Source organism: Lactuca virosa, chromosome 2, assembly GCF_052849685.1.
Source record: "Lactuca virosa cultivar CGN04683 chromosome 2, Lactuca_virosa_CGN04683_v6, whole genome shotgun sequence".
Taxonomy (NCBI): Eukaryota; Viridiplantae; Streptophyta; class Magnoliopsida; order Asterales; family Asteraceae; genus Lactuca; species Lactuca virosa.
In genome coordinates, this window is record NC_136427.1 from 126,136,609 (window position 1) to 126,163,217 (window position 26,609).

The window sequence follows — 26,609 nt, forward strand, 5'->3', positions numbered from 1 at the left end:
AGATGGCGGTGGTCCCACTAGAGGACATTCAGATAATGAGGGGCTCAGGTATGTAGACAAAGGTGATTCCCATCATTGAGAGAAAGACAAAAGCGTGCGTAAAATAGTGATCAGGATAGTGAAAGTCTAATGGCAGCACTAGAAGGGTTCTAACAGACTTAGGATCCAGAGTCGGATATACATGCACATTATAAAAAGTTGTTCACTGATGGAGTGTATGATGTTTAAAATCATTAGAATATTGTAGTTTATGTCGTGTGATATTGATAATATAATAAAATAATATTGTAGTTATTTTTTTAAAAATAATTTAATTTATTTACATGAAAATAATATGTATATGTAGAATATTCTCATAGAATAATGTTATGTTGTATGTGTTGTAAAGAGTGTCCAAGGTCATTAACTATTGGTAATATTTCTAATAAAAACACAGTCCTTTTAGGTTGCCCTCCAGACCCAATTTGAGTAGAATAAATAAAGGAGTAATTGGTTTTTTAATTATTATGATTTAATAATTAATTAGAAACTAATTGGAAAATATTTTTAGGAATTAATTAACAGTTAATTAATTAAATCGTTGAATCTTCATTAATCAATAGTTGGTTAATCAGGAATGTTGCAGAACCATTATGCAATTACGGCTGGATGAAAATCACTCCACTCCACACGGGAAAGGGAGTGAATTTCATTCTAGGCATTCCATCTCACACAATATGGATTACTAAACTTAGGAAGGGATCCAAGGCTATAAATTGGGCCTTAGGGATTTCATTCTTCTTTGCACCTTGGCTTGAAGTTCGCCAACCCTTCTTCCTCCCCCCATAAAAACGATTTCAAACCCTCTTAGGGTTTGTGAAATTGACCTTTCTGCTAGTTATTTTTATTCCACACCTTGGTGTCATTGGGTGTGATACCATTATAGGGATTCTGGTTTGGATCCTCTCATCCAAGAAACTTCCTGGATGACAAGATCTCAAGCATGGAGATTAAGGGCTACATAAGAGGTATGTTTTTCTTCTTTATATTTTTATATTTCATATGATAGTTATAATTAGTATGAAACCTAGATCCTAGGGTACATGTACATTTAGGTATATCATAGATTGATTTTTCTGCTACCTACTTTATGTGTATTTGATGCAAATAAAACTCAAACATGGTATCAGAGGCATAGGTTCATAATTACTAGCACCCAATTAATTCATTTGATTTGTAAGACTTGTTTGAAATTGAAAAAAGCAGCTAAAATCCAAATTTGATCAAACCTACTAATCGTAACCACAACATGGCCACCTTCTGGCTACAATATGGTCCGCTGGATTAGGGTTTTTCAGTTTCCTATTAAATTTTAAATTACAAGGTTTTTAAATATGGAAACTTACCTAATTTACATTGTTTTAAATCAGGAATGTGATAAATATTATTTAATAGCGATTTTTCATAGTCAAAACTAGTTGTGAGTAGTCGAACGTTTTGTCATTATATTTCGCATCGATAAATAGCGAAAGTTTAAGGACTTTCGTTATCGTATATATTTACAAGGAATTTTTAAATTTCGCATTGTATTTTCTAAGCCCTTGTGTATTTTGGTCTGTGATGCACCCTATAAATAGGGTATGTACTTAGGGGTTAGAGTAACAAACACTCTCAGAATATTTTTTGTACTCTAAAAACCTTTTTACTCTTCCAGACGTAATCCGAGCTACACGGATCTTATTTAGATCTCGGTGTTCTTTACCGCTTTCTTTGATTCGATTGATTTAAACACAATTTCAAACACTCTTCAATTGAAATCAGAGCAGGAATCATCACTTTGATTGAAGAATTTGTATCTAGTTTTCAACTTTTTGAGTCGTTCTTTCTGATTCATTTTTCCGCGAATTTGAAATAGTAACTCTTCGTTTAATCAAGTGTTATTAAGCGATTCTGCTGTTGTGTTTTTCAATCGATCTTATAATCATCTAAATTCTCTTCTAGAAATTCCTCTTTTCGTCAAATAAAATGGCTAATCTCAATGTGAACACAATGATGAACTATGTGAATCCTCTTGGATCTGCAACTAAGATCCCGATGATGATTCCAGAGTATTATGCTAGTGGACTGATCGAATGGAGGATTGCCTTAACGGAATTGATGAAGATTCATGGAGATCAATTGATAAAGTACCTTATCGTGAAGATATGGTTCAAGCCGCTGGTAATAGTGGAGCAGCTGATGACATGGTTGCACATGGGAACAAAAGGAAGGCTAATGATAAGAAGTGTCTTCGTGAGATGAGAGGAGCTATTTCTCCTATCATCTACAATTATGTTCGTGGATGCAAAAATGCTAAGGAAATTTGGGATGCGTTGAAAAAAAAAAGTATCAATGAAATAAGAGGACAAAGAAAAGTTCAGTGACACAATGTTTGTCTAAACATGCTGATTTAAAGCATAATGAAAACGAAAACATCAAGGCATACAACGACAGGATGAATGATCTGATCTTCAAGTGCAATCGATATGGGGTAAATCGTACTTCTCTAGAATTCAACCTTACTTTCGTTTATGGACTTAGAAAAGAATGGAGAAACATATGCTTGATGATCAATACACATGAGAATTTTGATACTCATTCGCTATTGAATTTATACAAAATTCTTAAAATGCATGAATCAGAGGTAATGGAGATTGATGAGGAAAACAAGATAAATTATGGTACTCCACTAGCATTGGTGTTGAAAGCAAATGTGAAGGAATATGAGTCTGAGGGTGATGCGAAAGAAGATGAAAAAGGATTTATGCTAAATTCTGATGAAGAAGCAGTTGCCTACTACTCAAACAATAGAGTGAAGAAGTTTTTCAAGAAACCAATAAAAGGAAATTTCAAGAACAACTTTGAAAAGAAACAAGTGTCGAATGTTAGTTCTAGTCAAAATGTGAAGACGAAAGTTGAGAAGAAAATAAGAAGAAAATAAGAAGAAAATAAGAAGAAAATAAGTCAGAGGTTAAAGTGAAAGGAGATTATGGCTACAACTTCAAGTACTGTAATGGCCATAGTTACTTGGCTAAGGATTTCATGTTGAGAAATATGGAAGATAAGAAAGAGAAGGTGAAAGATGAGGCCTATTATGGGAAAAGATTGGAGAAAGTTCGTACTCAAACGAAGAATCTTTCGCTAATGGCTAAAGGAGGTGATGAGAGTGATGGGACTTATCAAATTTCAATACTAGAAAACAGCCCTTTAATGACGTGCAAACAATGACACACGCTGATAGAGGACACGCATTTGTACGTGCCCTAAAAGTTAATGTCACTTTTGCAAAATTTGAAGGATAGAGCACACGCATTTGTGTGTGCCCTAAAATTAGTGTCAGAAAAAAAAGGAAATGCGGAGGGCGCCTTTCATAAAATGTGTGTCGCTTTATAAATTTCTAATGAAACACGCGTTTTATGCGGGATTTCACCCGCCTATTGGATCCCAAAAATTAAACACCCCCGCCTCTTCCAATTAGCAAGAAAAAGCCCTAGGGCCTTGGTCTTCTTCTTCTTCTTCTTCTTCATAGTTATCAGTCAAAAATTAAGCAACATTCTCTTCCATTTTGATTTAGATTGATAGTTCACTACAATGTTGGGTATGAATTTTTGGATAACGCTTCTGATGATTCCGATTATGTATCAGTTAGTCGGCAACATGTAATCGAATTTTACCGAATATATATTTCTACTCTCAAACTGTTTATTCGTCCGATTGGATGCATATTTACTATTAAATTTGGGGATTTTCTTTTATGCATCACTACCCTATTCTGTTTCAATCATTCCAAGTTCATCATATAACAAGGCTTCGGTGGTTTTATTAGCTAATGATCTCTTTCTAGATGTTAATCGATCTCCAGTTAATTCGTTCACCCCCTTTTCTTTAGGGTTTTCTGCTCCCTACATTTCTTGTTTCACGTTTTTCTCAACAAAGTCTTTACTCCTGTTATTCGATTCCCCCCCTTTTCATTTCCATTTCTCTAGGGTTTGTTTGTTTGTTTGTTTCTTAATGTTTTCTGAACAAGCATCGACGCGATTCTTGTTTGTAGCTAAACAACCGTGAATTTTTCAGAGTGATCGGACAAGGAAAAATAGAAGATAGAAGAAGAAGAAGAAGAAGAAGAAGAAGAAGAAGAAGAAGAAGAAGAAGAAAATAGAACAAACGAAATTTCTTGACCTGGTGTGTTAATCCGTGATCAGGTCTTCTGAGCGAAGAGAAGATCTGAGGCTCAATTGAAGAAATATGAGTGCTTCTAGATTCATAAAGTGCGTCACAGTCGGTGATGGTGCTGTCGGGAAGACTTGTCTCTTGATTTCCTACACCAGTAACACCTTCCCCACGGTAATCATCTCTTCATCAACCGCCTTCAGTTTCTGTTCAGTCGGTGATCAGGTCTTTTGTTAGTTTCTCTCAAATTGTAGGTTACCCTTCTCTGTCAAGGTTCGGAAGTTTGTTCTGAAAATACATCAGCAGCAACGGTTGGCATAATCAAGATTTGACGTCTTCTAAAAAATATTTTGGCATCCTGCTTTGTCCCATACCTGTTCAACTGTTGTTGTTTTTCACTAATTGATTCTTTGCAATCTTTAATCAGGCACTTCAATTTGGATCCAAACCGAGTGTTTGACATTGTAAGCTCTACCCTTTCTGGTTGTTTTGACTTTTGATTGAATTTGCAACAAATGAGGTACTTGAGTTGACTGTACTCTCTGATTTAGGTATTGGAGTGTTTCGAACTTCAGCAAGATAACAATGTCTTCTTAAACCTGATCCCTATTTTCCCCAAGGTACAACACTTAAATATGCCCGATTAACGACTGAAAGGCTATTACAAAGGTGCATGATTCACAATATGTTTTCTCAAGCGATGAGATCTATAAAAGAATTGCAATCATGGGGCATGTTTGATTGGTGTTGGAATATAAGATTCCTTTATATCGCTGGCGTGTTTGGTTGCCTTGCCAAAATGGATGGAATTTGATCCCAAAGGCATAGACTCATTTAAATTCCATGTTTGATGGATTTCAATTTTCAACATTCCTTGGTGTGAGTAGAAAAAAAATTTAATTCGTTTTTTCCGTTTTATCGTAACTAAACAATATTCCATCATAAATAATTACTCTTTAACTTTTATTGTTGAATACCAAATCCCCCACATTTCAATTCCTTAGACGTATACAATTCTTTCCAAAAACATTATGTGAACCAAATGTGCCATTAAGAAATTAGGATCACAAGGAATTGTAATATTTCACGTTTTTGGTTGGGCAGGCAAAATTCAATTTTCTTTATGTATTTATTTATTTTAATACGCACTAAGAGGCGCGCACACACACACAGTTTTAGAAATATTATTCAAATTTAAATACCTTTTAATTACCCTAAGTATTATACTTCATTATTTCTACGTTATTCATTTTAATATATATATATATATATATATATATATATATATATATATATATATATATATAATGGGGACAAGGGAAGAAATGCTATTGAAATCCTTCCAAGCTTGGGAGGAATGGTGAATTCCATCCATTTGGCAGCCATTTTCGTCAGATTCCATTAGAATGCACTGAACCTTAAAGGAAAGAAAAAGACATACTATCATTTTCTATAATGCAGCTGAATAGTTTTGTTCTTTTGTTACCCTTTGACCTTTACATTAGCATAGCAAATGGGGTCAATTCTCAAAAACTCATTTGGTAAGATGGATATATGCATATGCATGTGCCTGTTTTATTTTGAATATTATCTATTTTTTCATTCATGCATCTCATTAGCCGTGTCTGTGTTTGTGTTTGGACTTGGAATGCATTCATTTCATTGCCTTGTACTGGATGTCAATAAGAAAACCTTTAGTCATCCCTAGAAACTAGAAAGTTTGTCCTGTCCCATCCCGTCCTAGAATTAGTATAATTATCTAATGATGTTTGACGGTGTTTGTGATTTGAATCGTGAGAAGAAATACCAAAAAGGCAACAAGAATTATACAACAGTACAGCTTTTAATAATTTAGTATTATTCATTATTATGGTATTTTATTATTGCTTGGATTTGATTTGTTTTTAAAAGTTTCCTAATTTACTTTTAGGTCAGAAATTCGGGGAAGTTACGTTTTCATTGGTGATCTCCCTTGGGGAAAATAGGTTAATTGGGGAAGTTTCCCAATTCCCCAAGGTCAGAATATATTTGCATGCATTATCTAAGCTTTTGTCTGAAAGGCTAATTGTACATTATCCAATCTCTTCTGTTCTGGGTGTTTCTTGTAGTCTAATGCTTCACAAATTCTTGGGTTCAAGTTCCAATATTATCAGCGTTTGGAAGTAAATAGTACCGTACCCTTTGGGCTCTATCAGCTTACTGCAATACTGGTTAAAAAAAAATTATTGATCTTGATAGCATGTGAGTATTCATTCATTCAGTTTTTGCTTTCAATAAATTTGTTTCCTTAAGAATCCTACGGTTTCACCTAGGATAATAATGGGGACTAAGACTTATATGGACATTTCAGTTGGTTATGGAAGAAACTTTGCTTTAGTACATCGTTGCTTTGCTTTTCTTTTCTTTTTATCTCTTCAACTATTTTTATCGGATAGATATGTGGCTTAGGGTGATGCTTGGTACTTGAATGAAGTTATTTTTAAGCCACTTCTCTTGATAGGCTTGGACTTCCTTTTTTAATTCAGATATGCACATCTACTTCCCAATGATAATGAAGCATTTGAGCATTATAATGTTTTTTCAGCAAAGCGACATGATTTGGGTTATTGCTTACAAAATTTTTGACTACAGCATATATATATATATATATATATATATATATATATATATATATATATATATATATATATATATATATTTCATGTTTGTTCTTTTGCATTCCCTACTATTACTATGTCGTAGAAGATAACATTATCTTTGTTACTTTATGTATTTTGCTGACTCAAAATCTTCCCGTTGAAGCATTATGTTCTCATGGAGATAGTTGTGTGATTTTACAGAGCATAGTACATATGATATTTGTGCATTCCACCAGATTCCTTGTGGTGGAGTGGTGGTGATTTTGTTCTGTTGATGCCTCGGATGGATGTTTAAGATTCCCTTATCGCGTGTGATATTTGAAAAGGAATTGAATTGTGGTCTGGTGGTTTTCTCTGCAGCTTGAGTATGATATTTTGGAATATGTTGTGATCGAACGGCTTGTACAAGGGTGTCGTGAAAAGCTAAAAGATGACGGCCTAAACTTATCAGACTGGCTTTAGTCTTTGGCATCATTTTGGGGTCATTTGTAAGTAATCTTTTCTCCTTTCTACTTCATCTTGTTGCCTCTTTTTTTAATCTATGCTCCTAGACCTTTATGTGATGCTGCTAATCATGAATGACCTTGTGCCTTCCATGTTATACTGGTATATATTAATTAACTTTTTCTAGGCCGCTGAAGTTTATGATATTTAGACCTAAACTCATTATTGTTGAGAGTGTGGGCTTGCAATGCAACATTTAGGTGCTCTTTTGCTAGAGCTTGGTCATACAATGCTCACATTATTCTCATATGTATCTTTTTAACAGGAATAGGTCCTAGGGCAACTAATGTTGAATCATTAAATCAAGCAAATGTTGATGTTCTAATGTTGTTCTTTTACAATGTTGTTCTTTTATAGGTGGTTAAAATTGGACCTAAAGTTGGTTGTTGATATAGGAATAGTGGGTGCTCCAAATGTAGGAAAAAGCATGTTTTTAAGTGTTATTAGTGTTGCCATGTAGTGTTGTTTGACATGTAATGTTAGGTAACTTGTTTGACATGTGATATTTTTTTGAAATGAATTATTGTTCTTATGTATGGTATTTTATTTTGTATTATGATAATTTCAATCTGTTGTTTAATTTGAAAATTAGTAATTCTATCAAAAATATATATATTTTTAAAACATTTAAAATTATGACACGCAAATATGTGTCATCTTCATTTATGACAGGGCTTTAATGATACGCAATGCGTGTCCTAAACACGTGTCGTAAGGTTACGACACGCAAATGCGTGTCGTCTTCCTTTATGGCAGGGTTCCTTGATATGCATTGCGTATCGTAACTGCGCGTCGTAAATAGATGACGGCAAAAGCGTGTCATCTCTCGTTATGACAGGGCCTTCCTTGACACGCATTTGCGCGTCGTCTGAGCGTTTTACGACACGCATCGCGCGTCGTAAAAGGCTGTTTTTCTAGTAGTGTTTGGTCGTCTGGATCTGATGATGAAGAAATGAGTCATCCTACTCATGGCGTGTTATTTTCAAAGTATGAAGAAGGTGAATCTTGTGAGAAGAGCTTGTTTGGGAAAGTAGAAGATGATAGTGATGAAGAATTGGAGCAGATTGAGAAAGTTGAGGAAAGTGACGAAGAGGATGTGCAGACCACTAGGAGATGTTTTGTTTCGACGACTCCAAAATCTCTAATGGCTGCTAAGGTGTGTGATCTTCTAGTCTCACTTAATATTCCTTTGAATTCTTATCATATGTTTTATGTGAATTTGAAAAAACTTACTCTTAGTTGAATGACATGCTTATTTCAATGAATAATGAAGCAGAGAAATCTAAGGTGTCCCTTTATGAAGCTCGTAATAGGTTCAAAGAAAAGAAAAGTAAAATAAAGAGTTAACAACTTTTTATCACGAATGTTATGTGTGATAGGGATACTCTTAGAATGGACAATAAAATGTTAGTCAAACAACGTAATATATACTGTAACACTGCAAAACAATTGTATGGAAAGTTCACTGATCTTTATCATTATACAGATAGTGTCGAACAACATAGGAAGTTGATTCCCTTCATTACTTTCAAACGAGAGTTAGTTGATGAGAATACTTTTGATTGTGAGAGCTGACTATGCCAACATTCCTAATGATTCATATGCTTATGGTGTAGTTAACATAAATGATTATTTAAATGCTGATGAGCTTGTTAAAATCCTGAATGAGACCTTGACTAAAAATGAACAAATCAAAATTTTGAACAAGACCAAGAAATCGACACAAAGTCCCCAACAAAATTTTACTGATATCGAAGATAACTATGACAATATCAGTGAAATCGTGGAAGAGGAATGTGTTGACTGCTTGAAATTGTCAATCATTAATGTTACTTCATTGGCCAACGACAACAATAATGTTAACCCAAATGCGAAATTAAATGATGAGTCTTCTTCGACAACTAAAACTTCTGATTCTCAAAAGAGAAAGTTGTTGTTGAGGATGTTACATATAACGAAAGTGATAATGACGATGATTCATGTGAGATGGGAATTCCTCGAGTTGTGGAAACTCGCGTGTATGATGATACAGAGGAATTCTCAAAGATTTTGAAAGCAAATGGAAAACATTATTTGGAAACGAATATTGTTCTTTATCCCACGTGCTTTAAAGGTCTTCCAAATCAGGTTGCAGTGACGAAAGGAAATGCTGAAAATTTTGATCAAAAAATAAATGAATTATTGAGTATGGCTTCCAACTAATCTCTCTAATTAAATTTGAGTTAGTTTTTTGGTTCTTCATTACACACTACATTCCATGCTATTGTCCAAGGATGCAAAAGGTACTGGGGACCTAGATCTCTCTAATTGATTGCAGGTACTATGTGACGAGCAATATGACGAAAACTGGTATATCGATAGTGGATGCTCGTGTCACATGACTGGGAGGAAGGAGAATTTGAGAAATTTTTATTCGTTGGAGAATCCTGGATTAGTAAAGTTTGGAAACAATCAAAAGTGAAAAGTCAAAGGATAAAGGAAAGTAACAAATGGAAAGTTCATGATAAAACGAGTAGCTTATGTCGAAGGGTTGAAACATAACCTGATAAGTGTATCTCAACTTGTGGTTGGAACAGGAAATCAAGTTCTTTTCGATGAGGAAGGAAGCACAATTTCAAACAAAGAAACTAAGGAAGTATTATTGAAGTCAAAGAAAAAGGGTGATATGTTCACTCTCAACATCAAACCTATAGTGGGAATACCTTCCGTGTGCTTCCTACCGAAAGCCTCTTCAGACCTCAGTTGGTTATGGCATCGACGTCTTTCTCACCTTAACTTCAAGAATATAAACAAACTTATTCTTAATGATCTTCTTCGTGGTTTGCCTATTCTGAAATTTAACAATGATTCGTTATGTGCAGATTGTGAACATGGGAAGCAACACCATCAAGGTCATCCAATCACAATTGATTCAAAGATCATTGAACCGTTGGAACTTCTTCACATCGACCGATATGATCCTTCAATTGTTGAGTCTCTCAATAAGAAGAAGTACATACTTGTTATTGTTTATGATTTTTCATGATTTACTTGGATTTTCTTTGTTAGACAGAAATTGGAAAAAACTCAAGTGATAATCGATTTTATCAAAAAACATTGAAATAAGTTTGAGAAAGAAAGTTTGCGAAAGAAAGTTTGCAAGATAAACAGCGACAATGGAATTGAGCCCAAAAATCGAGTTTTAGATTTTTTTTAGCTGAATTGGGAATTTCACACAACTTTTCGTCTCCTTACACACCACAACAAAATGGTGTTGTCAAAAGAAGGAATTGTTCCTTATGTGAAGCGGCTAGGACGATGCTTACATATACGAATTTGCCACAATACTTTTAGGCAAAAGCAGTTTCGACAGCTTGCTTTAGGAAAAATCATTGTTTTATTCATCGTTGTTTCCATGTGACACCTTATGAAATCATCAACAAAAGGAAACCTAATATTAAATTTTTCCATGTTTTTGGTTGCAGATGTTTCATAATGAATCTCAAGGATAATCTTTCCAAATTTCAGACGAAAGCTAATGAGGGAATTTTCTTGGGATATTCACACAATTTTGTTACTTATAGGGTGTTGAACAAGAGGACACGAAAAATTGAAGAAACATTCAATATCACATTTGATGATTATTATGTCAAGTGGATTGAACAAGAATTTTCAAAGAAACCGATAAGTTTTTATACTATTGAAGAATCCAAGGAAATGCTTACTTTCAATACTGAAGACAATCAAGTTCTAGAGGAATCCAAACACTCAGATGATTCTACACTCACTAACAAAGAAAAAGAAGCAAAGTCATCACCGACCTCCAGAGTCAATTTCGAAAGAATAAAAAATTCGACTAATGGTCAAGTGGAGGGGGAGCACTTGATTTCTTCACCTCATAATGAAATACAAAATTCGATTTTGAAATCTCTAGTTGAGGGGGAGTTATTGAATTCGCAGACAAATGTTGAGGGGGGGCTATTGACTTCTCAATTCGGTGTTGACGAGGAGCACCAGACAACAACGAATCCATTAGTTGAGAGACAGCCAAATGGAACGAATCATGATGATGATGAACAAGGTAACAAATTTCATGATACTAACGATAATGTTTCTATTTTAGATGAGTTATCAGAAACATAAGAAACATATGAGGATGCACATTTGGATTTTGATCCTAATTTTCCTCCAATGGAGAAATGGATGAGGGATCATCCAAAAGAACAAATTATTGGTGATCCAAGTTCTGGTATTTTAACATGAGCACAGATTAGAGCCAAGAATGAGGTTCTAAATGTTCATCAAGAATTTTTTATGTTTCATGTCTTTATTTCCAAAATTAAACCAAAAACAGTCAAGCATACATTTGAATATCCTGATTCGGTTGTTGCAATGCAGTCTGAGTTGGCTGAATTTGAATGAAACAAGCTTTGGAGGTTAATTCATAAACCTGATGATGTTTCGATTGTTGGTCTCAAATAGGATTTTAAAATTAAAATTGAAAAAGAAGGCAATATACTATGTAATAAAGCTATATTAGTCATAAAATGTTATTTTCAACAAAAAGGAATTGATTATGAGGAAACTTTCGCCCCTATCACAAGACTAGAGGTGGTACGCATTTTTCTGGCTTATGCAGCTCATAAGGATTTCGACGTCTACCAGATGGATGTAAAGTGTGCATTCCATAATGGTGTTCTTGAACAGACAGTCTATGTCGAACTACCACCCGGATTCTTTATAAGTATCATGACCATTGTTATATCCTTAACAAAGCAGTTTGTGTGTTAAAACAAGCACCTTGTTCTTCGTATGTGACTATTACCAATTTTTTGAAAATCGTAAAATTTAAGCAAGGATCAGTTGATCCTACTTTATTTCTTAAAAAAGTAGAGGATCATGCTTGTTCAAATTTATGTCGCTGAAATTATATTTGGTTCAATTAACCCTTCGTTATCAATGGAATTTGAAGAGCTAATGAAGAGTAAATTTGAAATGAGCATGATGGGGAAAATAAATCATTTCTTGGGATTAAATATTCATTAAAGTAGGGAAGGAATTTTCATTAATCAAGAAAATTATACACGAAACCTACTTGAAAGATTTGGAATGACCAATTACATGAAAGCTAAAGTTCCCAAGGCAGTCACCACTCGCTTGCGTCCTTCGTTGGATAAGCCTGTTGTTGATCTCAAAACATATAGAATCCTGATCGGTTTGCTTTTGTACTTAACTGTAAGTCGACCTGATATAATGTTTTCTGTGTGTAATTGTGCCATGTATCAAGCAAATCCAAGAGAACCTCATCTTACTATAGTGAAAAATATCTTTCGTTATCTACATGGTACAAAGACTCTAGGATAGTGGTATCCGTCTAAACAAAGACTCTAGGATAGTGGTATCAAGCAAATTCAAGCTTTCTCACATGCGGATTTAGGGGTTGTCAATTAGATCAAAAGATTACTAGCGGAGGATGTCAATTCATCGATGGGAAACTTGTGATTTGCTAGTCGTAAAAGCATACGTGTGTATCGATTTCGGCAGTCGAGGCTCAATACATTGTTGTTGCAGCGTTTACATCTCAAGTGATTTGGATCCAAATCCAACTACGTGACTATGTGATTAACATGAAGAAAATTCCATTATATTGCGATTCTCAAAGCGCAATTCACATAAGTCATAATCCAGTTCAACATTCGAAAACTAAACATATTGCTCTTCGTTACCACTTCATCAAAGATCATGTTGAAGATGGGAATATTAAAGTTCATTTTGTTAAAACAACTGATCAGCTTGCTGATATTTTTACAAAACCATTGGACGAAAAATCATTCTTAAGAACTTTAAAACGTTTTGGAATGATGGAAGCTTGTTATGTTCCTCATTCTACATAATCTTTCTTGGATTTGAAATGTGAATGATTTGGACTTACTTTTGATTGTTCGATTAACTTTCGTTTGTTGATCTAACTTTCGCTGGTCGGAATAACTTTCGTTTGTTTTTCTAACTTTCGTTACTTGTCCAATTTTTCATTTAGCGGTTGATGTTCACATTAAGCATTCACATGCCTTCACATTCGACTTCTCTCTGATTTGTTCAACGTAAGGTTGCAATTCGCGTATGGAGTTACTCTTTCGAAGGGAAATAGATATCTTTGGTGTGCGATTGATTGTGGGAAATCATTTTGGAGATTAGAAAGCATTGGTTCGCGTGCGAAATATTTTTTATCTCTAACAAATAATCAGTATTGGTAACATCCTTTTCTTATTTTTTTGTCTTTTCTTTATAATATTCAAAACTCCAAAAAGATTTTCTTTTTTTTGTCTTTTTTTTATAAAATTCAAAAATCCAAAAAGATTTTCTTATTTTTTTCATTTCTTTATAAGATTGAAAAATCCAAATATATTTTCTTATTTGTTATCTTTTCTTTATAAAAATCAAAAACCCAAATATATTTTCATTCTGTTTGAAATATATTTTGGAACAATAGAAAACAAAAAATATTTTCCTTAACTTTTTTGGGAAGATCATTATCACAACGTGTTGCACTTTCGCATGCCAAATGAGAAGATCCACAAGGAACTCGTATGATACGAAACTTTTGTACTAGATAAATGTCCTTAGAAGCATGTTGCAGCATGTTGTCCACAAGCCTCATAGACTCTTTCTGTACAAAGCCTTAATGAAAATTTTCAAACGAAAGTTTCTTCCCAATTAGGCTGTATTCACATTAGTCGACTTCTCTCTTATTCGTTCAGCACAAGGTTGCAATTCGCGTATGGAGTTACTCTTTCGATGGGAAATACATATCTTTGGTGAGTGCTTGATTGTAGGAAATCAATTTGGCGATGAGAAAGCATTGTTCGCGTGCGAAATATTTGTTATCTCTAACAAATAATCAGTGTTGGTAATATCATTTTCTTATTTTTTGTCTTTTCTTTATAAAATTCAGAATTCCAAAAAGATTTTCTTATTTTTGTCTTTTATTTATAAAATTCAAAATTCCAAAAAGATTTTCTTATTTTTGTCTTTTCTTATAAATTTCAAAAATCCAAAAGGAATTTCTTATTTTTTGTCTCTTCTTTATAAAAATCAAAAATACAAAAATATTTTCGTTATGTTTGAAATTTATTTTGGAACAATAGAAATCACAAAAATATTTTCCTTAATTGTTTTGGGAAGATCATTTTCACAACGTGTTGCACTTTCGCATGCCAAATGAGAAGATCCTTAGATGTATGTTGCAGCATGTTGTCCACAAGTCTCATAGACTCTTTCTGTACAAAGCCTTAATGAAATTTTTCATACGAAAGTTTCTTCCCAATTAGGCTGTATTCACATTAGTCGACGAGCAATCTTTATCTTCTCATGTTGAGTAAAGAGATTTATGCTATGTCCAATTTTTCGCACTTGTACATTGATCTATCGCATCCGATCTTTTTCACCCAAAATTTCTAACACCATCGCACATAATGACTAATGCCCAAGACATCTCTGTTCGAAACTAACTAGGATATAGATATGTCACAAGTCTGTGTTTATGAGCTTAAATCATTTTATGTGATGAAGGTGAAACCTAACAAACCTCAACTTAACGAATTGATGGTGAACATTTTATGTTCAAGACTTTTCACAAAATATTTGTTTCACTGTACCACTTTTGATGTTCAAAATCTCATTTTCATTTCCACTGCGTGATCTGAATCAAATGTACTCATCCCAAGTCATTTCATCCCAATAGATCCAATTTTTCAATTTTCATGAAATGAGATTTTCGTTTAAACATTTTTCTGTATCTTTCATTACTTCAATTTTTTCAAAGCTTACTTGTTCTTGACTACACTGGTCATCCATGTATTTTTGCACAATTATTTACACTTATGTTAAGATGTGAATTTGTGTGAAAATGAAGCCACCCATGAACCTTATTAAAAGAGGTCCTTCGTTACTACTTAATGAGTTTTCGACTATAATTCACGGGAAATCACACAAGCAGTTCGACATCTCTCTTGATGACGAATGAAGTGTATCTTTGCCTGGGATCCATCTGCTTTTATATCAAAGATTCTTTGATATCACTATATCCAAAAATTTCTTAACTTGATTCTATCTTATCTTTTGGCACACTTAAGAACTGAAATCTTTGAGTTTTTGGATATTACCAACTCACACCTAGATTTCGCATGTCTGACAAATGATTTCGCTTATTCTTTCCATAAGTGAATGATCACAACCTCCATATCAATGAAAGGTTCTTGATCGGTTCGATACTAATGACAGTTCAATTTTGTTGGGAGAAAGAAAAAATTCGTTGGATATAATGATTTCATATTTTCACATGGATCGAGACATATAGTGATCATCACTTTTACACGTGGCAGTTTTTTTGTGAAGATGTTAAGAAAAGGATTGATGAGAACTTGAGAAATAACTCACGTACTTTGAATTCTGAAATCTTAAAATTACGTGATGTTTCGAAAGAACATTATGAACTTTTTGAGAAGATGTTGTCTACTTCACTAAAATATGTTGAGTTGAAGATTAAGGAGGTAAGTGATTTAGTTTCCAAGGAAGTTCAAAAGACTGATAAATTATGTGTTTCGTTGAATTAGAAAGCTGATATATTGGCGAAGGCTATAACATAATTGGTAGAAGACCATATAGCCTTTAATAAAGATTACTCTAATAATCTCAAGGTCAAGTCTAAAGTTGATTCAAAAAAATTTTAGAAGATTGAAAAGTCTATTTCTTATTTTCAAGAGACGTTGTCGAGAGTTGCTCTTTCATCTTAATCTTCAGTTTCATCAAACTCTATTTCTGCCATCATTTCGACTATTCCGTCAAGTTTTAAAACTGAGTTGGAACCCACACTTAATTTATTCGAAGATAAAGGAGCTGTTGTGGTAAGGGTTTTATCGACGGAAATCCCAACATCCATTCCAATGAAGCCAATTGTCTCATCTTCAACAACGACTTCTACAACAGCGAATCCTTCTCAGGAAAATGTGGACTTGTCGAAAGTTCAAAAGAAACTGGTTTTGATAAATGAATGGTGTGGAGGTCCAAGTTCTTTTAATGTCAAGACAACTTCAAATGTTGATCCCAACGATAAAGGGAAATCGTACAAGTGGAACAATTTGTAGAGGAGAAAAAGAGATTGCAGTAGATAGAAATTGAAAGACAAAGGAAAATAAACAACATTCTAAATCAAAGAGTGAATGATCCACCAGGTTTGAACAAGTGTGATCCAAAGCATTGGTGTTATGAGACGATCGAGATTTTTATACTCGATAGGGCAGATAAGTTTATTAAGAAGCCCAAGAAAAGCTACGACATTGAAGACTCTAACATCAATCAGCTTGATTTTCCAATTAATCATCTGATGTTCACTTTTACTCAATTAAAACTAGCTGAGAATTTCAAAGACAAACATGAATACAAGAGATTGAAGATTCACTTTCATGCAGTCTTGGGAAAAAGTGAAGATGATGTTTAGTCGTTGGTGAAGATTGTTAGAGTTATGTCAATTGTGCTTGATGTTTTGTTCGAGGGGCTGTTACAAAATTTTTGTTATTCTGTTGTGAGGCCGAATAATCTGGCATTCGAATTTACTATTGCTGAGTTTCCATTGATGAATTTGAATGTCCTCATCACTGTGTCGAAGATTTCATGCAATGTTGATGCTTCACAAGTTGTTAAGGAGAATAGGAATGCATTTGTTCTTGGACATGCTCACATCAATGCCTTTCTTAATTGCTACTACGATTATTTGTCAATTACTGACGTAGATCTTGCCATGGAAATCAACAAAACTTCAAAGGTGCCACAATCGTTGTTAAAAGGGAAGTTGAATATTGATAAATTTGAAGATGGTGAAATTATTCACAAACCGTTTGCAGTTGTTTTTCAAGGGAAGAACAAGGGAAAGTTGACAAAATTCCTTTTCCAAGTTAATGACTTTGAGAGATAAATAAACACTCGTTTTTCGAACATTTTTCTCTGTGTCAATAATTGCAAGAAGAGTGACAGCGAAGACAAGGTGGAGATTCGAAAGAACATTCTTTGGTAAATGGAGATAAGGAAGCAGTTGCTACAGACTATGAAGACACTAACTTGAAGGTTTGGACTATTATCACAAAGGAGGAGAATGTAGAGTCGAAAGTAGTTGTAAGTAGTCAAAAGTTTTGTCTTTATATTTCACGTTTGTAAATAGTGATAGTTTAAGGACTTTCATTATCGTATCTATTTACAAGGCATTTTCAAGTTTCGCATTGTATTGTCTAAGTCCTTGTATTTTTCGGTCTGTGATGTACCCTATAAATACGGCATGTACTTAGGGATTAGAGTAACGAACACTCTCAGAATATGTCTTGTAGTCTAAAAACCTTTGTACCCTTCCATACATAATCTGAGCTAAATCTCTCTTATTTAATTAGATATCGGTGTTCTCTACTGCTTTCTTTGATTCGATTGATTCAAACACATTTTCAGACACTCTTCAGATTTAAATTTGAACATTTATTTAATATTATTTAAATGGCGATTTAAGGTAGAATATTTAATATTATTTATAATATAGATTTATAAATTTGAATATTAACTCCTCATGAACTACAAATTATAACAATGTGTCTTCATAATTAATTAGAATCAATAATAAACAACTAAATTTAAAAAGTTTTAAATTTACCTGTTATATATATATATATATATATATATATATATATATATATATATATATATATATATATATTAGAGTTGTATCTTATATATGTATAAGAAACAACATGTGTCCTCGCATGTTTAAATATTGACATTGTCAGTCGTACCATGACTAGGCTCATCCATTATAATGTAGGGGTTTAAGGAGGTCTCTATGATTCCTAATGTGGTCGTTTTTAATATGCTTTACGCTTACTACCCTCACTGTCATATTTCATTTTGAGAGTGGAGTTACTGAAGGGGTTTGATAGTGATAAATTTCAATCTAAAACTCTTAACAATACAAGTATAAAACAAAATCCCGTTTTTTTCAATAAATTGTGAATCTTATGTTATCTATGAAAATTACACATTCTCTTTATATTTTGTTGAGAGCTCATGTGGTTAACAGGGACATCAATATAGAGTGTACTTGAGAATGATGTGGAACTTGAGAATCTCAAGTGTAACTTGAGCACGGGACCATGAAATTTTGCATGGTTAATTCATAGTTTTTTAATTAAATGTGAATCGTATGTTAGCCATGAAATTTGCACATTCTCTTTATAACTTATTGATGGGGCTCGTATGGTTAACCAACACATCAATTTGAGAGTATAAATAGAGAATGATGTGGAACTCATGAATCACAAGCCTAAATTGATTCGGGGACCACACAATTTTGTATAGATGATTCACCATCTTCTTAGTGATCTTCGGCCACCTCATCATTGAATTTAAGATAAACATAATCCGAGATTGACATGCGATTGATAGGTAATGAATCTCAAAGATCTAGGAATTTCATCGTGATCAGAATTAGAAAAGGGCTTTGCCAACCTAAATAAATTTATGGTGCGTTTACGGCTTCACTTTACACATCATGGAGCCAAATATGAGTAGTGGTGTTGAATATGATGATATATGTGGAATTGATAAGATCTAGTGAATCATATAAGAATCATGAACACGAAGAACACAAGAGTAAATAAATCTCGTTTAAGCTCTCATTAGTTTTTAGAAAGAGTACAAATGGGTTTTCAATAATTCTCTCTCTAAACTAATCTCTCATAAATGTTCCTTAGATAAAATGAGTGTCACTCACTTCCTTATAAAGGAAAGACAACTCATTACACACATACAAAGGAGTAAGCACACACATGACATCTAAGAGTGACTTTTCACCCTAACATTCTCCCCCTCAAAGTTAGGATTGGATGTCCTGGCTTCAATATCCAACGAGCTCGCGCGATCAAGACTAACTCCCCCTTGAAGTAATACCGGCCTTCAAATCCGCAAATGAATACCCGAGAAGCTTCGAATACCCACTCTTCATTCTCCCCTTTTTTATAATCAACAAGTGATTATAAAACCCACTATCTGAATTCTGCCAATATCTGAATTCTGCAGAGACCCGTTGCACCAAAAATTTCGAAAATCCGGGTAAAGACTGCCAATATCTGAATTCTGCAGAGACTCGTTGCACCAAAAACAGTCTCAGATGCGAAACTTTATCCCAATTGCAAAACTGGGCATAAAGTGACAATTCGCATTAACTGCAGGGGTCTGAAATATAAATCTCACCATTTCTCTGAATTTTTATCCCAATCTCGAAGTTGGGTAGATTCTGCCAACATTTTGAAACTTCAGGGACTCAATACGAAAATTTTTTATTGTTCACAATGCTATTACTCCAATGTCGAATCTGGACCTTTTCTACCATTTCGTTGAAAGATCAGGGACTCAAATCAAAAATGTTTGTTTTCTTTCCCCTTACACTTCGCTTTCGAGTATCGTGACCAATGATAAACTAAAAAAGCAAAGTCCTCAAATATCGAACTCGAGACTTCGAAATCAAACCATCCAAGTCGAGACTCCCATTTCGAAGCCTTCAATTGCTAAACTTCTCATAATATCCCAATTGACCCATTTCGAAATCACATAACCAACTCGATGTCAACCTCGATGTCACATAGCGAACTCGTTTTAACTGCCACTTTGCTTTCCATCATTCAATTAGAACCTCCCATTGCGAAGTCTCTAAATTCAATCATCCCATAACGAAGTAAATTTGACTTCCAAAATAACTAGCCAAATAGCGAAGCTTGTGAAATCATCCATACACTCTATTGATCCATAGCGAAGTCGGTCAACATCCACCAAAACTCAATACTAACCCTTCGAAACAGCATCCCAATTCCAATTATTCAAAATCTGTTCAACCTTCCCAATCGAGCAAATACGTTTTCATCCCCAGTTCACATGTCGAATACGTGTTTGACTTCCAATCACTCGACCCATCTGCTTGTCGATGTCGATTCAAACCATCATTCGATCCCAATAGCTAATTAATTGTTGACTTGTCAAACTCAAAATGACTTCGATTAATACCAATCAAAATCACAATAAAAAATCATCACCATCGAATTCAATTTCAAGTCCAAATCTTTTCAACTATTATCTCCAAATAACTAATCTTTCGATTCCAACTTTACTTTCAACTTGATTCTAGCACATGAACAACAACATCAAATCGAATCGAACACAACAAAAATTCTATTTCGACTTTATTAAAAACTCGTTCGACCTGACTTATCGATTCCCAGTAAACACACAACCCTATTTTCGACTCAAAATCGAAACTCCAAAATCAATTTCAAGTTGGAATCCTCTGTGTTCGTCAAACCAATGCTTCCAATTCGACCATAATACCAAGATCACAACATCGATCGACTCCAATACACGATTCGAATCAAAGACCAACATCGACTCAGACACAACAATGAACATCAATCGAAAATGAGTTTGAGTCGAAGTAGGTTATTTCGAATCCAAGGAAATAAACACCAACAGTCGATCATCATCAGTTCGATATGAACACAAATAAACTTCGATTTACAATCCAGGCATAACTTGAATTGAGTTTCAGTTCGCTCGATTTTGACTGTATCGGATGCGAAAGATATTTGACCAAAGAATAATGAAAGATCAATAATCTTTAGCGCAACAATTTTTGGACCCATTTGATCGATGAACAGTAAAGGACTCCGAATGGATAGATGAACAGTAACTAGATCCATTTTGTCACACAATTGGGCTATATGAATAGTAATAATTGAAGTTTGGGCTTATGAATTAATCAAAACAAAATTAAATGTTTGTTTTGGGCTTGATCTTTATAAAAACAAATATTGGATCAATCAATGGGGGTAGAAACGGATTTGATCCAATGAGAGAAAGTGATCAAAAATGAAAAATGCAAAGCACAAATAGAATTCATGAACATTTTGGAATCCATTTGAAAATATGAGATACCTTTTTGATGATCCGAGTTCCATTTGTAACGAACGAATCAAATTTTCAAGATCTTGGTTCTTTTGTTGGAACAAGAAAATCTCCAATTTGAATATTGTACCACCCATGTTGCGTGTTGTACAACTCGTTCTTCGTGTTTTCAAGGATCTAAGACCATCTTCATAAGAATCATCAACACTTTTTGGTTTTGAATTCAAATTCATTACAACATTTGGTGACTGTTGCTTTGGAACCCAAATTTTCTTCATGGATTTCGGCTTAACAACAAGATTTGAAGATTTTTGTGAATAAACCCGCTTGTTCTTACGTTTGATCTTCTTCTTCTTTTTATTTCTCATATTTTTGCATCTTGAAGATTTGATTTCAAGAAGAAATTCATTATTGACAACTTCAACTTTGCAAGTTTGAATCAAATCTTTTGGATTTTGATACTTGTGAATTTCTTGAATTGATGGGTTTCGATAAGGAATCATTCCTTCAAACGAATCACAAGAACACAAAATATCATCGGTTTGAACTACAATTGAGCAAAAAACTTTTTCATCTTCATGATAATTAATGTGAATCTTCTTGTCATGAACTTCAACCCAAGCAATTTCGAAATTAGTCGAGATGGAGGTAACGAAGCCTGTTCAAGAAGCTGTTATTCAGGATGTTCAAAAGGAAGTGGTGCCATCGGAAACTGTTATTCTAAAAAGAATGAAGAATCCAACACATAGACCTATGCATTCACCAGAATGGAGGCCTATTATAGAAGAAGTTCCTATGAAATCCATTTCATCACCGAAGGATGGTTTTATTTTGAAAGTAAAGAAAGTACAAAAACCTCAGCTAAATCGAAAGGGGTTATTATTCGTGAAATTCCTACACCTGTTTCTCCTGCCTCAAAGAAACGAATAGCTCATGCCATGGTAAAGAAGATCAAGAAGAAGGGAATGAAGTTGCCAGATCCTCTTGATGTGGTTGTGGTAGAAACAGAATTCAAAGATGATAGTGATCAGTCTCCGATTCGATATGATAACATTGGCTTCGCTTCACCTCAAAGGGACTCTCCTGTCAGTTCGAATTTTGAGGAGACTGCAAGTCTTAGTGGATCTGTGAAAGCATCTAATGTGGACAGATCTACTAATTTGGGTGATTCTTCAAATCCTTCCATCCCTGAGTAGACTAAAGTCATACCACCTAAAGTATCGATTGTTGAATCCATTACGTAGGAGGTTCGAACTTCAGGCATCCATGTGAACATATCTAATATGGACACAAATGTCAACATGGGTTATGGGGTGTCGACATTTGACGCACAAGGTAATCCTCCTATTGTAAGTTCAAATGTTCCTTTTTTTCTTATCTTATTCTCCACCATCAAAACAACCATCATAGACACTTCTATTTCCTTACCACCATTTATTCCACCTACACCCACTTCGTTACCAACTTTAACTTCTTCACCTACTTTCCACAACATTCTCAATCAACCTATCACTTCTCTTTTTTCCTTCTCAATCAACCGAAGGTGCAAAGTCACCTCCTGAGGCTGGTCATGATGAAGATGATGCTATGATTTCATTTGCTGATATACAGTTCGACTCAGAGGAAGAAAATATTCTTGATCATATGCTTATGTCTGGAAAGCAGTTCAAGATATTGAATCGAAAGCTGAATTCCTTACTTTAGATTCAAGCTGACACTGGGAGTCGTAATACGGTGTCTGGCATTGAAGTTGATGTGCTTTTGAAATCTCAAGAGCATAGGTTGAAGGCTGTAATGTAACAAATTGAAACAAAGAAGGAAGACCATTTGAAACGACATGTTGATAATTTTCAATATAAAGTAAAAGAGCTTCGTGAAGTAGCCAAAGAATGACATACTTTTTTTGTCGAAGAAGTCCAAAGAGTGGAGCAGTCTGTTAATCTCAAATTTGAGTCCCTCAAGTCTTAATTTTCGAAGCAGGTGACTAGGTTTGAAGAAAGTCATTCTTCTCTTCGTAAAAAGCTGGATATTGTTTCTGAGGCCATTTGCAAACTTGTTGAAAATTTCAATGCATTTTCAACTTTGGATTCGCAAGTGTTCACCGAGATGGAATATTTTTTGGCAAGCTTGAAGGAGTCTATTTCGAAGTTTGAGTCTTCTCCAAAATCTTCTCTTTCTCAGGATTCTTTATCTTAGATGTTTTCATCATTGGAGTCAAATTTAAAAGCTGAACTAGCTCATCTTCTAAAATTGGTTGACTTGATGCCAACTGATGCCCCACCTGTTAAAACAAGGGTGCAAGGGGGAGAAAAGGGGGTTGGTTCTGCTTTTCAAAAGGTGTTGGTTCTGGATCATCAAAGGATACTTCTCAAGGAATGGTTGTTGGGAAGGTGATGAGTACGCAAATTTCAACATCACTTCATGTTTCAGTGTCAACAACTTCAACCACTATGACTTCGAAGCCCTTAACCAAAGGAGTAGTTATTGATTCTACTATTAGGGGTTCAAGTTCGAAGACACCACCATCAAAGGAAGAAATGGAAGGCAAAGGGAAGGGTATCAAGCTCGATCCTACTAAAGAAGACAAAAAGATTTCCTTGGAAAAAGAAATGGAAAAACAAAGGAATATCAACAGCATTCTAAGACAAAGGCAGGGTGATCCTCCAGGTCTTCAGAAAAGAGATGCAACTAAGCAATATTGTTACGAAACAATTGAACAGATTGTTTCTCTTGGTATCATGCATGGTTTTGAAAAGATACCAAAGAAGAGTTATGAGATAGAGAATTCAAACTTCAATCAGTTGGATTTTCCCATCAATCATATGATGTTTATATCTGCTCAATATCAGTTGGTAGACAAGTTTGAAGACAAGGACGAATACAAGAGGCTTAATTTGAGATTTCATGTTGTGCTTGGAAAGAAAGAAGAGTAAGTCTGGTCCTTGGTGAAAATTGTGAAAGTGTTAAACATCTCCAAGGATACATTGTTTGAAGGATTGTTGCAAAACTTTTGATACTTTGTTGTTCATGCTAACAATGTGGCATTCGACTTCTCAGTGGCAGACTTTCCTTTAATGAATCTAAATGATCTCATTAATGTTGCAAAGATTTTGAGCAGTGTAGATGTATCGAAGCTTCAAATAACCAACAAAGAAGACTTTCTGATTGGGTTCACACATATCAAGCTGTTTATAGACAACTATTATGATTGTCTAGCTTTGACCGATGTGGAGCTTACCCTAGCAATGGGTAGACAAGTTACAGTGCCATAATCATTGCTAAAAGGTCAAACAAGCTTGAAGGATTTCGAAGATGGAGAGATGTGTTAAACCTTTGGGTGTTGTGTTCGTTGGGAAGAATAAGAACAAGAAGATTACAAAGTTCTTATTCCAAGTTTGTGATGTGGAAAAGTATACGAATTCACATTACACAAATCTTCTTGTTCGTATCAATAACTACAAACTAAATACAGAAGGAGATAAAGAAGAGATTCGAAAGACAATCATTTGGTACACGGAGATTCGAAGACTACTTCATCAAGCAAATAAGATGATAATGACTTAGGATTCGACACTTCTCACAAAGGGGGGGGGGAATGTAGAGGTAGAAATATGTTGTGAGGTGTCGAAGTGTCTTATGTCTTGTTTTAGTGTCGAAGTTTATAATGATGTTTCGTAGTATGTATGTCATAAGGGCATTCTTAGATGTCGAAGCGTTCAGGTATTAGCCCTTATGTACTTTTTGCTTACTTATGTAATTCCTATAAATAGGGATGGGTACTAGGGACAGAGTAACGTTTGGCACCTCGTGTTCTTTACTCTACCTTACTCTTGTATCTTTCAGAAATATCAATTGAGCCAAACAGATGATATTTACACCATGTGTTCTAGATTCAACTCATACTCTGATTTCATTTCGTTTACTTGATTCATACGAACTACAATATGGATCCTAGCATTCTTAAATAATTTTATTTAGGGTGATTATTTTCTAAGGATAAGTAAAACAAACAATAATGGAAATTGATATTGAATGATTTCTATAACCTTATCCAGTAAAGTGTACTGCTATAAATCCTTTGAAAGGATTAGCTATTAGGATGATCAATCATCTAAATTCGTAATTTGGGAATAGTTCTCATAAACGAAAAGAAAGATCATGCCTTTGATAAATCTCTTCCTAATGTTCCTTGAAATATTGCATTCTAATCAATCAGGACGAGCAGTTATCAAGTGTACTTTGTAAACTAACATATTTAAGTAAAATAGAATTCCCTTGAGTTAGGAGTTGACAAGGATTAGTCAACTAGCTGACATGTAAATATAATCAGTTCACTCTAATTTTTATATGAACAACTTGGAATGTCAATGAAGGAGTTGTATAGCATGTTGAGGTTTCCTTTTGGAACTAACATGGTCAATCATAGAAACTCAAACTTTTAATACTCCTATATATTTACTATCATGAATAGAAGTGTCAAGAAGAAGAAATCCAATTGTCTATAAGTTAAATGGCGATTACTGTTGGTATATCTGATATAGGCCTAAACGCCAAGGAAAAATGAACGCTTATTTTGAGACATGTTCTGATAGCAATTTCTTTCCACAACAAAAAGGACTAAGAAAGCATACACGCCCAATATATTTCTGAAGTGAAAGGACTGAAACATGGAGAAGTGTAATTTGATCATTGATTACGAGCCCATGATACTATCCATAGGGTGAAAAGACAACTCGTTCTCCCTAATGTTTAGTCTTCAATCAGACATATTGTGACATCCCCAATTTCACGGCCAAAAAAGACCGATTTAATATATGTTTTTAAAATAATTCAGAGTAATCCTTTGATTAAAAAAGTTGCGGAATTTTTTTCCCAAAACAAAATGTGATAAGAATTTATCAAAGCATTTCTTATAGAAATGTATTTTCATTATATAACAAAATTTCGGGATGTCATGTTCCGATACAGACCAAAAGCATAAACAATACAAAATAGACCTTACAACAGTTATTTACAACTACTGGTCTATATTCCAAAATATCTCGATAAGTCATCCAACTTATGCTCTGGTGCCACTACCTGTAATACAAAAAAAAACTGAGTGGGTCAGGCTTGCGAGCCTGGTGAGCACATAGGGTTTTCAACCCACAATAAATAATTAATTTAACTTCATCAACCAACAATAACCCGATTACCCATTCTCGTTATCCTCACTTTACGTCCCTAAAACAACTATCACAATGTACCCAGTCTAAGGATTTTCATCGGGATGGACACTACTGCAAATGGGTTCCTCAATAGTAAATGTCCTAA